Source organism: Triticum dicoccoides, chromosome 5B (assembly GCF_002162155.2).
Source record: "Triticum dicoccoides isolate Atlit2015 ecotype Zavitan chromosome 5B, WEW_v2.0, whole genome shotgun sequence".
In the NCBI taxonomy this organism is placed as follows: domain Eukaryota; kingdom Viridiplantae; phylum Streptophyta; class Magnoliopsida; order Poales; family Poaceae; genus Triticum; species Triticum dicoccoides.
In genome coordinates, this window is record NC_041389.1 from 77257695 (window position 1) to 77276459 (window position 18765).

At 45.1% G+C, this 18765-nt stretch overlaps 1 pseudogene; it reads right to left on the bottom strand.

Moving 5' to 3' along the window:
• Window positions 1–16163: 16163 nt before the first annotated feature.
• LOC119309123 overlaps window positions 16164–18765 on the bottom strand; it is a 61736-nt pseudogene continuing 59134 nt past the window's right edge.

The window sequence follows — 18765 nt, forward strand, 5'->3', positions numbered from 1 at the left end:
GTCGCCGCGCCGCTCCCGTGCCTCCAGCGGCCGCCCGCCGCCGGGTCCCGTCCCCGTCGCCGGCGCGCCTCGCCGCATCGCCTTCCACCGCGCTGCCCCGCAGCTCCCGCCGAGCCGCCTTGCGCCCCGTCTCCCACCGGCGAGCTCCCCGCCGGAGCCGCTTGCGCCTCGCCGCCGCGCGCCGTCCGCGTCCCCACGCCGCCTCTCACCGGGATCCGGTCGGATCCGGCGAGATCCGGTCCGGATCCGCCCTCCCCGGCCTCCTCCGGTCTTCCTCGAGCTCCGGTCTCCTCCCCGTCAACTCTGGCGAGCTCTCCGGCGAACCCTGGCCATCCTTGAAATCCGTGCAGAAACCCTAGATCTGTGAGGTTGAATTTTCTCCCAAAGTTTTCAAAATTTTGTTGCCATGTTCATTGCATCATATCTCCATGACTGTAGCTCCGTTTTGTGCGTGTGATATATCAAAATGTTCATCGCGGGAGGCTATTCATTTCATTCCACTGTGCCATGCTTTTTCGAGTCCACCTTGATGCCTTAATCATCATTGCAAGAGTGCTAAGTGATGTTAATCTGCTGAGACTGTTATAACTTGCTGTTTTGTCTTTTTTGTTGCATTTTGTGTGTGCATCCTTTGAGCATGATGTCTGCATGTTTTAGGAGAATATCCATGCCATCTTTACAGTGGTGCAATCCATGTATTTTTGTGTGCCTTGTGGTGAGTGCATAAAGCTCGTGAAGTGGGCTACTTGCTGTTACTGTTTTGCTAGGCTAAATCTGCTATATCATGATGCTATCTAAACCTGCTGCTACAAGTCATTCTATGCATAATCTGGAGATGTTCACTAAGGATGTTTTGTTCCACATGTTGTACTATATCCGTCCATGCCCTTGGTTGCATTTATAGCCTGCTATAGCTTGTTGTAATCTTGCTCCCAAATTGCTAAATAATGTTGCTGTCAGCCTGTTAACATTAAGTTCAGTTTTGCCAGTTGTTTTGCTAGTGATCCATGCAGCCTATGACTATGCTATTGCTATGTTTAGATTCATAATTATGTAGTCTTACTGTTGGGCACCTTGTCATGCCATGTATTGCTCTGTGGTGAGTGGTACAAGCTCACCAACCTGCCTACTTATCGTTGTCCTGCCATGTACTGTTATTCTGAATCTGTCATATCATTTGCCATGTTTGCATGGATCCTACCATCTTTTTTGTTGATCTTTGGAATTAGTTCAGTAAGGGAGTTTTGTTCTTTGTCTTTAGTATTAGCATACCATGCTCTATTGTGCCATGATAGCTTGCTGTAACATGTTGGTTGATAGCTCTAAACATTGCAACCTGATGTTATTTCTGTCATGCTCAGTGATTTTCTGCTAAGTCTGTGAACTATTATTATTTGCAACCTTGCCATGTCTTTTTGAGCATGTTCTATTGATTTCTGGAGATAGCTCAGTGTTCATGTTTTGTAATGCTCTACCTGTAAATCATGTCCATGCCTTTTGTTTTCATGTTGAGGTGTTGTAGCATATTTCCATGATGCTTGCAAGATGCCTAGTTGTGGTTTTGGACAGATTTTTGTTATATCTTGTTTGGAGTGTATGTGTTGTACCATTGCTCCGTTTTGAGCATGCTCTATATAAAACTTGCTTAGAATTGCATGTAGCTTAATATTACCTTGTTGAATTCATGTTTTGAGTGTGTTTCCTTGATGTTTGTATGCATTTTGCATCAATGCCATGGTTAACTTGTTTTGCTCATATCTTCTAGGCCGTAGCTCCGAACTAAATGAACTTTATATGTAACTTGACTAGAATTTTGTGTAGATCACCTTGGTGCATTTTAACTTTCTGTTTAACAACTTGAACATAAGGTTTATTCAGATCTGGACCAATTGCGAAATTTGCATATGAGGACTTACCGGATTTGATATATGTTGTTTCCGGTCTCATTTAAACTTGTTTGGCTATGTTGTTCTTGTATGCATCATCTCTTGCCATGAGTAGCTTCATATAGCCTTTGTCATGCATCATGCTTGGTTGAGCATCTTATCATTTTTATGTGTTGTGTGTTTACTGTGTGTTTGCTTCTTTCCGGTTATGCTCCTTCTCGTTAGTTCCTGTTTCGTTGCGATCGTGAGGATTCGTTCGTCTACGCTTGGTTCGTCTTCGTGGATTCATCTTCTTCATGGACTCATTCTTCTTCCTAGAGGGATTTCAGGCAAGATGACCGTCACCCTGGATCTCACTACTATCATTGCTATGCTTGTGGCTTCGTTCTATCGCTATGCTACGCTACCTATCACTTGTTCATCAATGCTCCCAAATTGCCATGTCAGCCTCTAACCTTTTCACCCTTCCTAGCAAACCGTTGCTTGGCTATGTTACCGCTTTGCTCAGCCCCTCTTATAGCATTATTAGTTGCAAGTGAAGTTGAAGATTGCTCCATGATGGACAGGATTATGTTGGGATATCACAATATCTCTTATTTAATTAATGCATCTATATACTTGGTAAAGGGTGGAAGACTCGGCCTTATGCCTAGTGTTTTGTTCCACTCTTGCCACCCTAGTTTCTGTCATACCGGTGTTATGTTCCTTGATTTTGCTTTCCTGATGCGGTTGGGTGATTTATGGGACCCCCTTGACAGTTCGCTTTGAATAAAACTCCTCCAGCAATGCCCAACCTTGGTTTTACCATTTGCCTACCTAAGCCTTTTTCCCTTGGGTTTCCGGAGCCCGAGGGTCACCTTTATTTAACCCCCCCAGGCCAGTGCTCCTTCGAGTGTTCGTCCGAACCGAGCCGCCTGCGGGGCCACCTCGGGGAAACTCGAGGTCTGGTTTTACTCGTATCCTGTCTCATCCGGTGTGCCCTGAGAACGAGATATGTGCAGCTCCTATCGGGATTTGTCAGCACATCGGGTGGCTTTGCTAGTCTTGTTTTACCATTGTCGAAATGTCTTGTAACCGGGATTCCGAGACTGATCGGGTCTTCCTGGGAGAAGGAATATCCTTCGTTGACCGTGAGAGCTTGTGATGGGCTAAGTTGGGACACCCCTGCAGGGTTTAAACTTTCGAGAGCCGTGCCCGCGGTTATGTGGCAGATGGGAATTTGTTAATATCCGGTTGTAGAGAACTTGACACCAGATTCGAATTAAAACGCATCAACCGCGTGTGTAGCCGTGATGGTCTCCTTTCGGCGGAGTCCGGGAAGTGAACACGGTTTTGGGTTATGTTTGACGTAAGTAGGAGTTCAGGATCACTTCTTGATCATTGCTAGCTTCACGACCGTTCCGTTGCTTCTCTTCTCAGTCTTATTTGCGTATGTCAGCCACCATATCATGCTTAGTCACTGCTGCAACCTCACCAATTTACCCTTTCCTTACCCATTAAGCTTTGCTAGTCTTGATACCCATGGTAATGGGATTGCTGAGTCCTCGTGGCCCATAGATTACTACAACAACAGTTGCAGGTACAGGTTATGCGATGATCATGACGCGAGAGCGATGTTTGCTTGTTTTGGAGTTCTTCTTCTGCTTCTTCTTCGATCAGGGGATAGGTTCCAGGTCGGCAGCCTGGGCTAGCAGGGTGTATGTCGTTTGAGCTTCTGTTTGTGTTTCCTCCGTAGTCGGATGTTGATCTTATGGTTGATGTATTGATGTTATTCTTGTGGCATTGTTTGCCTCTTGTATGTATCCCCAACTATTATGTAATGGTATGATGTAATGATATCCACCTTGCGAAAGCGTCTCCAATATGCGCTTCTATCCCTAGTGGGACCTTTGAGTTCCTTTAGGATAGGGTCGCATATTGGGCGTGACACACAAGTATGTTGCACTATCATCTCAACTTTACATCTTTTGGCATCAATATTATGAATATGTGTATCACTACGATTGAGATTCAATAAACCATTTACATTGGGTGTAAGACCATATAAGGTTTTGTTCATGTAAATAGAAAAACAAGTATTCTCTAACTTAAATGAATAACCGTATTGCAATAAACATGATCTAATCATATTCATGCTCAACGCAAACACCAAATAATATTTATTTAGGTTCAACACTAATCCCGAAGGTAGTGGGGAGTGTTTGATGGTGATTGTATCAAACTTGGAATCAATTCCGACACACATCGTCACCTTGCCTTTAACTAGTCTCTGTTTATTCCACAACTCCTGTTTTGAATTACTAATCTTAGCAACTGAACCGGTATCAAATACCTAGGGGATACTTCGAACGCTAGTAAGGCACACATCAATAACATGTATATCAAATATACTTCTGTTCACTTTGCGATCCTTCTTATCCGCCAAGCATTTGGGACAGTTCCCCTTCCAGTGACCATTTCCTTTGCAGTAGCAGCACTCAATTTCAGTCTCGGGTCCAGCTTTGGGCTTCTTCATGGGAGAGGCAACTTGTTTGTCATTCTTCTTGAAGTTACCTTTCTTTCCCTTGCCCTTTTTCTTGAAATTAGTGTCTTATTAACCATCAACACTTGATGCTCTTTCTTGATTTCTACCTTCACCAATTTCAGCATCACGAAGAGCTCGGGAATCATTTTCATCATCCCTTGCATATTATAGTTTATCATGAAGTTCTAGTAGCTTGGTGATAGTGACTGGAGAACTATGTCAATCACTATCTTATCTGGAAGATTAACTCCCACTTGATTCAAGCGATTGTAGTACCCCAGACATTCTGAGCACATGCTCACTGGCTGAGTTATTATCCTCCATCTTGTAGGCAAAGTACTTATCAGAGGTCTCATACCTCTCGACACGGGCATGAGTCTGAAATACCAATTTCAGGTCTTTCTATGGCGTTCAAGACATTTTTGAAGTCTCGGTTCTAGGCCGTAAAGCATAGCGCACTAAACTATTAAGTAGTCATCATATCGAGCTTGCCAAACGTTCATAGCTTCTGCATCTGCTTGTGCAATAGGTCTATCACCTAGCGGTGCATCAAGGACATAATTCTTCTATGCAGCAATGAGGATAATCCTCACATCATTGACCAAATCTACATCATTGCTACTATCATCTTTCAACTTATTTTTCTCTTGGAACATATCAAAAAATAAGGGAGCTACATCGTGAGCTATTGATCTACAACATAGATTTTCAAATACTACCAGGACTAAGTTCATGATGAATTTAGTTCAATTAATCAAATTACTAATGAACTCCCACTTAAATCAACATCCCTCAGGCTGTCTGAGTGATACATGATCCACATCAACTAACCCATGTCCGATCTGTAGGAGATATGCCCTAGAGGCAGTAATAACAGTTATTTTGTATCTCCAAAGTTTGTAATGAATGTTTAGCTTCCATGCTATAACTGCAATGATTCTCGAGTCTACAATATCCACGAGGCTCGGAGGAAAACTCATGTGCACGTGTAGTATACTAAACGGTAAAATGTATTCCTAGTCTTGCCTCTAAGACTGGCTCATGTATTGCATGATGATCATGTTTTCCTGATCATGGGCATATATATGCTGGCAATTATGAGGGCACGATGTTGGTAGAACATTTGTGTTGAATTGACCCATTTTGATGTTATGCTATGAGATACATTCGTCACAAGTTAATGGTTAATAACACAGAGAAGTTAATGTTTGCATAATTCCTTAGACCATGAGAGTATCGGGTTCCTTCATACTTGCTTCGTGAACTTTGGGGTTTGTTAAATGTCATCCGTAACTGGGTGGCTATTACGGCGGCTTACGGGTTCACGGAAAAGTATGGCAAGTAACAAGATAGATCAAGATTGGGATTTGCTCCTCTGACGATGGAGAGATATACTCGGGCCCTCTCGGTGTAACGGTATCCCTCATCGTCTGGCCAGCCACATTGTGATTTGATCACCGGGATGCCGGAACACGAAAACAAGAAAAGAGAACAAAACCGGTAATGAGGTAACTTGCATGCTGGACAAATTGTTGATCCACAGGAATGCAATAAATCTCACCTCGGGTGTTTGTGACATATCGCGAAGTAAAAGGAATAGCTCACTACAACTGGAGGTTCACTCGAATATTTATTCGTGTGGGTATAGGGGTCAATATGGGTGTCCACGACTCCGATGTTGATCATTGATCGAAAGGAGTTCCGGGTCATGTCTATACTTCACTGAACCTATAGGGTCACACGCTTAAGGGTCATCTATCTGCTGAATACTAGACAGGGAGTCTGAGAGAAAATCACCGAAAAAAGTCTCGGACACCGGAATGGTTTCGGACAACGGAATCGTGCCGCAAAGAGAGGTCATCAGATAAGTTTTGATGATACCGAAAAGTTGTTTCGGGATATACCATTAAGTCAAATTTGTTTCCGCACATGCCTGATAATTCTTGGAGGGTGCCAGAATCATTCTGGAAGCTTTTTGGAATTTTCTGAGATAAAAACCGGAAATGTTCCGGAGCTGCCGGAGCCACTTCAGATGCATTTCGCGGATGAAAATCACCAAAACCGGAATTGTTTCGGAACATGTTGAATATCATTTTAGTGGGTATTGGAAATGTTCTTAGCCCACATAAATATTTTCAGTTCGATCAGACTCTGAAAAATGTCGTCATGAATAGTGAAAGTGCTTTTTGGGATATTTATGTAGAGCCACCTTTTTGGACTTGGTCAAAGTTCTAGAAGGTAGTGGCTTACAAGGGAAGGAACCCCATTTGGGGGGGGGGGGCTAGGGGTGGCTGGCCATGGGTGGTGGAGCTCCTTGGAGGTCCACATGGCATCCCATTTTTACCTTAACACCCTCATGTGTGACCTAATGCATGGGGTTTTTGGTAAAAATGTGGAGGCGCACTACCCCTTGGTTTTCCTATAAATAGAGGAGGTGAGGGCTTCCATCTCTTCATCCCTTGCTCTCATACACATGCCATGCATTATCTGGCTTCTTCTCTCCCTCCCACGAAAAGAGTTTCGTAGATCCGTAAGGCTGTCTGGGTTCCGGCAGGAACTAGTTCTGGACGGCGAAGCCCTGCCGGATAGCTGCCACCGTATGTGTGCAACCCTGTAGAGAGATTGTAGTTTTGATCTTTTGCCCGAGGGGCTGTTCGAGTGTCCTCCTGAAGGGCTTTCCGAGTCTTCGTCCGAGTTTTGAGGGTCCTCCCGAAGGGCTGTCCGCGACATCGTCCGGGGGACTATCCGACCGCCTCCCGAACGGCTATCCGAAGAGGGAGTACATCCTCGCGGTTGGGAGGTTGTAAATCCTAGCTGCGGGGATCTGCACCGACGATCTACACCGACTCTTCTTCCGCTGCCCTTCGAGTCGGTACGGATCAGATCAAACCTTGTATGCATTCTACATAGTGGTCCTGGGCGTGTTCGCTATACCGATTTTTTTTGTTTTCCATTGCGTTCCCCTACAGTGGCATCAAGTGACGTGCTATGCGTAGATGCAGGTTACGATCTAGAATACATGGAGATGTATGGGTATTGCATAATATAATTTTGGAGTAGATGAGATCTATTGCTGAAAATTATTTATGCGGGTGACAGATGAAATTTGTTACCCGACATTCTTGTTGCTTCCCTAGAATTTGCGTTTGCTCAATCTCGAGACAGCATGGTGGAATTTGACAAAGTTCTGGCAATCCGTGATCCTGATTGATCATGGAAGTGCTATCAGTTCTTTGGGTTCTGCCATAGTCAAAAGAAAGATGAAATTCGCAGATGAAAGGGCATTGCAGATATGATCTGCACGGGGGTCATGCGTATGACGAAGTTTAGTATGGGGCTCGAGATTTAATTATCTCGTGTTTCATACACCCTGAGATGTTAATCTAGCAACTTGAAAATCATACTTGATGATAAAACATTGGTAGCTGCGGTTTAAGTATAAACCTTAGAAGCCACGTAAAATAAAATTTTGCATAAACCGATTAGAGACGTGTAACTTGGTTTTGCAGGATGTGCATGTGATGTGGTATAGCAATGCTCATATTCAATTTGGTTATGTATGAGATGACTATATGATGTATTTAACATGACCTGCGTGTCATGATTCGGCATGATGGCTGGAGCCATATGATTGCACTTTAATGTCCTGCGTGTCAACCTTAAGTGATGCATTTATTTTACCCGCTATGGAGATAGCAATATTATCTGGTGCATCGAGAAGGTGGTGGCAACCTTCGCAAAGGTGAACACCGACGCGAATTTCGGAGACGAAGAAATACTTGACTTCTCCGTCAGAAGAGGCTATACCATATCATGCTATTATGAATTGCCTGAGATGTTTATCCCTCTTGATGCACCCTTCTTGATTGCGCGGTAGTCGCTTTTTTTAGGGTGATCTCTCACTTCAAAATATCAAAGTAGTTAGTGTTCACCCAAGTGTAGCACCGTCTGAAATTCGTATCTTTTTGGGGTGCGCCATGTCCACATGGGTACGAACGAATCGAGAGGAATGAGACGGGTGAGGTCAGACCTCGCAGCAAGATCACTTGGTTGTCTTTGACGTTCAGGCATGATCGTCCTGAGCTCGGAACACACCCATCGAAAGATGAACAAGAATCACATGGAGATGTGATCGGCAAGTTTGCCTACCAATTAAAATTCTCATCATCAGTGATGTCCACATCAATGGCGTTGAATCGAAATGTGGGTCTTGTATCACTCATAATCAATTTTGAGAGATATTGATTCTAGTGGGAGCACACTTTAGAATAAAAATGTTTATTCACTAGTGCAAATTTCATTACAAACAAAGTCTAAGTGAAACTTGTGTTTTCCGTTGTAGATCAAATGGCTCGCAACACCGCGTTCAACTTAGGCCCGATGTTAGAGAAAGAGAAGTTAGCTACGACTGGAAACAACTATGCGGACTGGGTCCGTAACCTAAGGATTGTCCTCAGGAGCGCTAAGAAATTGTACGTGCTTGAAACTGCTCTTCCAGCTAAACTGGCGGCAGAGGCCCGGGAAGATGAACAAAATGTCTGGGCCACTAAGGATGATGATCACAACTTAGTGCAGTGCCTCATGCTAGCTTGCATGAGTACAGGGCTTCAAAAACGTTTTGAATTCCATAAACCCCGTGATATGATTCGGGAATTGGATGCTCTGTACAAGGAAACCGCAAAGTCTGAACGATATGATATCATGAAGGCTTTGATGGGTTGCAAGATGGCTGAGGGTAGTTCAGTTGGCGAACATGTGGTCAAAATGATTGGCTATTCTGAAAGGCTTAAAGCCCTGCAATTTCCACTTCCACCTGGCCATATGATGGACATGTTGCTTTCTTCACTCCCCCCGTCTTACGACGGTTTTGTCATGAACTACAACATGACAGGGATGGAGAAGACACCGGAAGAGGTGCTCGCCATGCTGAAAACTATAGAAGGAGGACTGCGGAAAAATCGCAAGCAAGTATTGCTTGTGAATAAAACCGCCAGTTTCAAAAATAAGAAAGGCAAGCCAAAGAAGGGCAAGGGCGCCGGTAAGACCGGCTCCCAAAGAAACTCTAAGGGCGGAGCCAAGAATGAAACTGAGTGCTTCTACTACAAGGGCACAGGACACTAGAAGAGAAACTGCAAGTATCTGTAAGATAAGAAGACCAGGAAAACCGGAAACGGAATAATTGTTATACAAGTTAATGTCATTGACGTTTTGCTTGCTAGCGAAAACTCTAAGTCTTGGGTATTTGATACCGGATCGGTTGCTCACATTTGCAACTCGATACAGGGGCCTCAGAAGGTGCGCAGGCTAGCAAAGAATGAAGTCGTGATGCGCGTCGGGAACGGCGCTGGGATTGCCGCTCAAGCCGTCGGCATTATGCCTCTACGTCTCCCTTCAGGATTTATCTTAGAACTAAGTAACTGTTATTTTGTTCCACTGTTGTGTAGAAACATTATCTCCGGATCATGTTTGGTACACGATGGGTATTCGTACAAGTCTGAGAACAATGGTTGTTCACTTTATTGTAAGGATATGTTTTATGGATTTGCACCCATTGTTGGGGGCCTTTTCATACTAAATCTTGAATGTGGGAATGATGTCTTTAACGTGAATGCTAAACGCCTTAAGAAGGCTGATACCACCACCACTTTCATGTGGCACTGTCGGCTTGGCCACATCGGAAAGAAACACATGCAAAAACTCCATAAAGATGGAGTTTTACTGTCCTTTGATTTTGAATCATTTGACACATGTGAATCTTGCCTGATGGGGAAAATGACCAAGACGCCGTTCACGGGTCATCCTGAACGGGCGGGTGAATTATTGGAAATAATACATAGTGATGTATGTGGTCCAATGAACACAGGCGCACGGGGTGGATATTTCTACTTTGTGACTTTTACTGATGATTTGAGTAGATATGGCTATATCTACTTAGTGAGGCATAAATCGGAAACCTTTGAAAAGTTCAAAGAATTTCAGAATGAGGTAGAAAATCATCGTAACAAAAGGATTAAGTTTTTGCGGTCTGATCGCGGAGGCGAATATCTTAGTCATGAGTTTGGCCAACATCTGAGTGACCGTGGAATTGTTTCACATCTTACGCCTCCCGGAACTCCACAAAGAAACGGAGTATCGGAATGATGTAACCGAACCTTGTTGGACACGGTAAGGTCGATGATGTTTCTTACGGATCTTCTGATATCTTTTTGGGGTCACGCACTACTCACTGCCTCTTACACATTAAACACAGCACCGTCTAAATCTGTTGAGACGACACCATACGAGTTATGGCATGGAAGAAACCCATTTTGTCGCATCTCAAAGTTTGGGGTTGTGAAGCTTATGTAAAACGTTTACAACCGAGCAAACTTGATCCCAGATCAGACAAATGTAACTTTGTAGGTTATCCCAAGGCAACTGTTGGGTATTTCTTCTACCAAACCTCCGAGTGCAAAGTGTTTGTCGCTAAAAACAGAGTCTTTCTCGAGAAAGAGTTTCTCGCAAAAGAATTAAGTGGGAGGACAATACAACTTAATGAGATTAGTGAATCGTCGACAACCGTTGATATGGCTAAGCAACCGGAAGGAATTCCGCTAATTATCCCTACAACCGAGCCGGAAGTTGTCGCATGTGATGCAGAGACTTCAGACAATGTTGTAACTGAACCGTGCAGATCAGGTAGGGCTATCCAGCCACCTGAATGGTTTCATAATGAAATCTTCATTCTTGAAGACGATGAACCTGCGCACTACAAGGAAGCGATGGCGGGGCCCAGCTCAAAAGAATGGCACAAAGCCAGGAGATCCGAAATTGAATCCATGTACGAAAACCAAGTTTGGAACTTGGAAGAACTTCCAGTAGGTATAAAGCCGATTGGTTGTAAATGGATTTTCAAAAGAAAGACGGACGCGGATGGTAACATTACTATCCATAAAGCTAGACTTGTCGCGAAAGGGTTCACGCAAGTTCCAGGAGTGGACTACGACGAGACTTTCTTGCTCGTAGCTATGCTTAGGTCTGTTTGGAAATTTCTAGCAATTGCTGCTTATTTCGACTATGAAATATGGTAGATGGATGTCAAAACGGCTTTCCTAAATGGAAACCTCAAAGAGGATGTATACATGATACAGCCAGAAGGTTTTGTCATTCATGAGGATGCTGAAAAGGTATGCAAACTTCAGAAAGCCATTTATGGTCTGAAGCAAGCATCAAGGAGCTGGAACATTCGTTTTGATGAAGTGGTCAAAGAGTTTGGCTTCATCAGGAATGATGAAGAATCTTGTGTTTACAAGAAGTTTAGTGGGAGTGCAAAAGCATTTCTAATATTGTATGTGGATGACATATTGTTGCTTGGAAATGACGTGAATTTTCTTAGCGAAATAAAAGACTCATTGAAAAAGAGGTTTTCAATGAAAGACTTAGGTGAAGCGGCATATGTATTGGGCATCAGAATCTATGGAGATAGATCAAAACGCCTGATAGCGCTTAGCCAAAGCATGTACATTGACAAGGTGTTGAAAAGGTTAAACATGGAGAACTCCAAGAAAGGCCTACTCCCCATGTCACCTGGCACAATGCTTTGCAAGAATCAAAGTCCTCAGACTCTGGATGAGCGAGTACAAATGAATGATGTTCCATATGCCTCGGCAGTTGGTTCTATTATGTATGCCATGCTATGTACAAGACCGGATGTTTCCTATGCGCTAAGTGTTAGCAGCCCGTACCAAAGTGATCCAGGGTTGGAACACGGGGCCGCGGTTAAGGGTATTCTTAAGTACCTCAGAAGGACCAAGGATTTACTCTTTGTGTACGAAGGTGATGGAGAGCTCATTGTAAGTGGTTACACTGATGCAGGCTTCATGACTGACCCAGATGACTTCAAATCTCAGTCAGGCTATGTTTTCATATTGAACGGTGGCGCAGTTGATTGGAAAAGTTCCAAACAAAAGACTGTGGCAGATTCTACGACGGAGGCAGAATATGTTGCTGCTTCAGAAGCCTCCAAGGAGGCGGTATGGATCAAGCAATTTCTTGAAGACCTTGGTGTGGTTCCTAGTGCCCAGGACCCAGTGGAGATCTATTGTGATAGAAGTGGCGCCGTGGCTCAGGCAAGGGAGCCAAGTTCGCACCATAAGACAAGACATATTCAACGCAAATATAAACTCATTTGACATCATGTCGAAGAGGGTTTAGTGAAAGTACGCAAAGTTCACACGGATATGAACGTGTCAGACCCGATGACAAAGCCTCTACCACGAGCAAAGCATGAGCAGCACCGGATAGCCATTGGTGTTAGGGAAGCCATGTAATTGGATTATGACTCTAGTGCAAGTGGGAGTCTGTAGGAGATATGCCCTAGAGGCAGTAATAACAGTTATTTTGTATCTCCAAAGTTTGTAATGAATGTTTAGCTTCCATGCTATAACTGCAATGATTCTCGAGTCTACAATATCCACGAGGCTCGGAGGAAAACTCATGTGCACGTGTGGTATACTAAATGGTAAAATGTATTCCTAGTCTTGCCTCTAAGACTGGCTCATGTATTGCATGATGATCATGTTTTCCTGATCATGGGCATATATATGCTGGCAATTATGAGGGCACAATGTTGGTAGAACATTTGTGTTGAATCGACCCATTTTGATGTTATGCTATGAGATACATTTGTCACAAGTTCATGGTTAATAACACACAGAAGTTAATGTTTGCATAATTCCTTAGACCGTGAGAGTATCGGGTTCCTTCATACTTGCTTCGTGAACTTTGGGGTTTGTTAAACGTCATCCGTAACTGGGTGGCTATTACGGCGACTTACGGGTTCACGGAAAAGTATGACAAGTAACAAGATAGCTCAAGATTGGGATTTGCTCCTCCGAAGATGGAGAGATATACTCGGGCCCTCTCGGTGTAACGGTATCCCTCATCGTCTGGCCAGACACATTGTGATTTGATCACCGGGATGCCGGAACACAGAAACGAGAAAAGTAAAACCGGTAACGAGGTAACTTGCATGCTGGACAAATTGTTGATCCACATGAATGCAATAAATCTCACCTCGGGTGTTTGTGACATATCGGAAAGTAAAAGGAATAGCTCACTGCAACTGGAGGTTCACTCGAATATTTATTTGTGTGGGTATAGGGGTCAATATGGGTGTCCACGGCTCCGATGTTGATCATTGATCGGAAGGGGTTCCGGGTCATGTCTATACTTCACCGAACCTATAGGGTCACACGCTTAAGGGTCATCTATCTGCTGAATACTAGACAGGGAGTCTGAGAGAAAATCACCGAAAAAAGTTTCGGACACCGGAATGGTTTCGGACAGCGGAATCGTACCGCAGAGAGAGGTCATCAGATATGTTTTGATGATACCGAGAAGTTGTTTCAGGATATACCATTAAGTCAAATTTGTTTCGGCACATGCCTGATAATTCTTGGAGGGTGCCAGAATCATTCTAGAAGCTTTTTGGAATTTTCTGAGATAAAAACCGGAAATGTTCCGGAGCTGCCGGAGCCACTTCAGATGCGTTTCGCAGAGGAAAATCACTAAAACCGGAATTGTTTCGGAACACGTTGAAAATCATTTTAGTGGGTATTGGAAATGTTCTTAGCCCACATAAATATTTTCAGTTCGATCAGACGCTGAAAAATGTCGTCGTGAATAGTGAAAGTGCTTTTTGGGATATTTATGTAGAGCCACCTTTTTGGACTTGGTCAAAGTTCTAGAAGGTAGTGGCTTACAAGGGAAGGAACCCCATTTGGGGGGCCCCCTAGGGGTGGCCGGCCATGGGTGGTGGAGCTCCTTGGAGCTCCACATGGCATCCCATTTTTACCTAAACACCCTCATGTGTGACCTAATGCATGGGGTTTTTGGTAAAAATGTGGAGGCACACTACCCCTTGGTTTTCCTATAAATAGAGGAGGTGAGGGCTGCCATCTCTTCATCCCTTGCTCTCATACACATGCCATGCATTATCTGGCTTCTTCCCTCCCTCCCACGAAAAGAGTTTCGTAGAGCCGTAAGGTTGTCTGGGTTCCGGCAGGAACTAGTTCTGGACGGCGAAGCCCTACCGGATAGCTGACACCGTATGTGTGGAACCCCGTAGAAAGATTGTAGTTTCGATCTTTTGCCCGATGGGCTGTTTGAGTGTCCTCCCGAAGGGCTGTCCGAGTCTTCGTCCGAGTTTTGATGGTCCTCCCGAAGGGCTTTCCGCGACATCGTCCGGGGGACTGTCCGACCGCCTCCCGAAGGTCTGTCCAGAGAGGGAGTACATCCTCGCGGTTGGGAGGTTGTAAGTCCTAGCTTCGGGGATCTGCACCGACGATCTACACTGACTCTTCTTCCGCTGCGCTTCGAGTCGGTACGGATCAGACCAGACCTTGTATGCAGTCTCCATAGTGGTCCTGGGCGTGCTCGCTATACCAAAATTTTTTATTTTCCATTGCGTTCCCCTACACGATCATCACGTGAGATGGGGTAGTCATCAATGGTGAACATCTCTATGTTGATCATATCTACTATGTGACTCATGTTCGACCTTTAGGTCTCAAGTGTTCCGAGACCATGTCTGTACATGCTAGGCTTGTCAAGTTTAACCCAAGTATTCTGCATGTGCAAAACTGTCTTACACCCGTTGTATGTGAACGTAGAGTCTATCACACCAGATCATCATATGGTGTCTCGAAGCGACGAACTTTCGCAATGGTGCATACTCGGGGAAAACACTTATATCTTGAAATTTTGTGAAGGGATCATCTTATAATGCTACCGTCGTTCTAAGCAAAATAAGATGCATAAAAGATAAACATCACATGCAATCAAAATATGTGACATGATATGGCCATCATCATCTCATGCTTTTGATCTCCATCTCCAAAGCATCATCATGATCTCCACCGTCAGCGGCTCGACACCTTGATCTCGATCGTTGCATCATGGTCGTCTCGCCAACTATTGCTTCTACCACTATTGCTAACGCATAGCGATAAAGCAAAGCAATTACATGGTGTTTGCATTTCATACAATAAAGAGATAACCATAAGGCTCCTGCCAGTTGCCGATAAATTACAAAACATGATCATCTCATACAATAACATATAACACATCATGTCTTGACCATATAATATCACAACATACCTTGCAAAAACAAGTTAGATGTCCTCTACTTTGTTGTTGCAACTTTTACGTGGCTGCTACGGGTTTCTAGCAAGAAACGTTCTTACCTACGGCAAAAACCACAACGGTGATTTATCAAGTTTGATGTTTTAACCTTCTTCAAGGACCGACCGCAGTCAAAATTGATTCAACTAAAGTAGGAGAAACAGACACCCGCCAGCCACCTTTATGCAAAACTAGTTGCATGTTAGTCGATGGAACCGGTCTCATGTACGTGTAAGCCTGAGAATAGTTTGTAAACCAAATTGAATCCAGCCCAACCCATACAGGTATAAGGGCATCAACCGAACCAAACCAGACTAAATAGTGAATGCTACAATCCAAACCAATCCAAACTGTACGTATTTTGAAGCCAAACCAATCAAAATTATTCACCCGCATACAGTTTGAAACTGAAGTTTCAAACCAAGGGTGTGTCCGATTACTACCGGAAGAGAAGAGAGGCGTTGGAAGAGCGATTAGCTGCTACTGCATGTGCATGTTACTCACCACAATGTACGTGCATCGTACATAGAACATCCTATAATGCTAGATATAAACACTGTAGTTGACTATAGCTGAACGAACTCCATCCATCACGGGTTAAGGAAATCCTGTTTGCACAGTTCGACCTCGTTGGCCAACTCGCCGGCGCCGTTGAGCGGGAAGAAGTAGCGGTACACCCCATAGAGCGCCATGCAACTGTTGTATATCATGCGGTCAGTAGTTGGGCAGCTCGGCCACCATGTGTGCCACGCACAGCCCGCAGTCCGCCACTGTGATGTCCCTGGCGCAACACCCAAGCATGTAGATGGTCGTCTTGGTTCCGCTGCCGCCGCCACATCTGAGATGCACCGTGTCCGTTGCCAGCTCATTGTTCGCGCCGTTGCCGAACATGAACTTCCCCTGCGCTCGGTCGAAAGTGACCAGGTCCATGGCGGTGGTGTTCTGGGTGTTGAGAAGAAGGCTTAGCTTGTGGCTCGTGCCCGCACCGCCGCGGCCACGCAGAGCGCACAGTCCTGCCGGGGGACGTTGTCGCAGCACTTCACAAGGCTCCAGATTGCCGAGGAGGAGCAGACGATGGCCGTGCCATAGTAGGCCAAGGCTAGGGAGACGAGTGCCCAAAGAACTTGATCGATGCTGGTCTGCATCTCTGCGCTGGCGCAGTACATGCCGATCGGGTACATGCCAGAGCACGGACATGTCACTGAGAGAGCAAGAGCATTGTTGACACCGGCAATGGAGAACGTTGCCAATGCATGCTTTCTTTGATCCGGAAGGGAAGTTGGTCGCTGGTTTAGTTCTCAATCCATGGGCTGGAACAGTTTGAGACCGTTTGGTCGATGAGCAGACCAAACCAGACCAAGCCGATAATAGGAAAAACCCAAACCAAACCAGTCTACATTAGGAGGGCAACCCATTTAACCCAAACCTAAGGAGACCAATAGGAAAACCGATCTGAAACTATAGTTTGAGTCCAAACCATTCCCAGGTTTATGTACGTGTACATGTAAGTTGGTCCGGGCCGCTTCATCCCACAATGCCGCCAAATCAAAATAAGACGTTGGTGGTAAGTAGTATGAACATCACCGCCCATAACTTCTTTGTATTCTACTCGTGCATATCGTCTACGCATAGACCTGGCTCGGATGCCACTGTTGAGCACGTTGCATGAAAAATAAAAAAATTTCCTACGCCCACGCAAGATATATCAAGGAGATGCATAGAAACGAGAGGGGAGAGTGTGTCTACATACCCTCGTAGACAGTAAGCAGAAGCGTTTCACAACGCGGTTGATGTAGTCGAACTTTTTTCGCGATCCAACGGATCGAGTACCGAACATACGGCACCTCCGCGTTCAGCACACGTTCAGCTCAGTGATGTTCGCTCCTTCTTGATCCAGCAAGACGGCAAGGTAGTGGAAGAGTTTCGACAGCACGATGACGTGGTGACGGTGATGGTGAAGTGATCTCCGCAGGGCTTCGCCTAAGCACTACAAAAATATGACAGAGGGACGAACTAGAGGGAGAGGGGCGCCGCACATGGCTAGGGAATCGTGGTGTCTATTTCCCCTCTCCTTCCTCTCTCTCTCTCTCTCTCTCTCACACACACACACACACACACACACACACACACACACACATATATATATATATATATGTGTGTGTGGAGGGGGAGGGGAGGTAGCCCCTAGGGCACCCCAAGTGGTCGGCGGCTGCCCTAGGGCGCCTGCCCGGGCCGAATCCCCCTTTCCATATTTGTGTATGGGGGGGGGTGTCGGTGTCAAAACCGGAGGATCTCAGGTAGGGGGTCCCGAACTGTGCGTCTAAGGCTAATGGTAACAGGAGGCGGGGGACACAATGTTTACCCAGGTTCGGGCCCTCTCGATGGAGGTAATACCCTACTTCCTGCTTGATTGATCTTGATGATATGAGTATTACAAGAGTTGATCTACCACGAGATTGTAGAGGCTAAACCCTAGAAGCTACCTATGATTATGATTGTTGTTGTCCTACGGACTAAACCCTCCGGTTTATATAGACACCGGAGGGGGCTAGGGTTACACAGAGTCGGTTACAGAGAAGGAGATCTACATATTCGAATTGCTAAGCTTGCCTTCCACACAAAGGAGAGTCCCACCCAGACACGGGATGAAGTCTTCAATCTTGTATCTTCATAGTCCAATAGTCCGGCCAAAGCATATAGTCCGGCTGTCCGAGGACCCCCTAATCCAGGACTCCCTCAGTAGCCCCTGAACCAGGCTTCAATGACGATGAGTCCGGCGCGTAGATTGTCTTCGGCATTGCAAGGCGGGTTCCTTCTCCGAATACTCCATAGAAGATTTGGAACACAAGGATCGTGTCCGGCTCTGCAAAACAAATTCCACATACCACCATAGAGAGTACAATATTCCACAAATCTAATCTGCTGACAACTTTTCATAGTGTGACACCACGCCACGGCCCGGTCATTTATTCGAACCGTTTTTCTCAACCAGCTACTACACATATTGCGAGGTGGTTTCCTTGGCACGTCTTGTCGAAGCAGAGATCGTGTCCCCTTATCATGGGATTCTCATCAATACGGGTGTGGGTAGCCCAACCGCGCCATCAATCACGGCACTTGGGGAATAAGCGATTTTACGGGGTAAGTGGGGAGGCGCATAGCTTCTACCACCTTTATAAAGGGATAAGGATT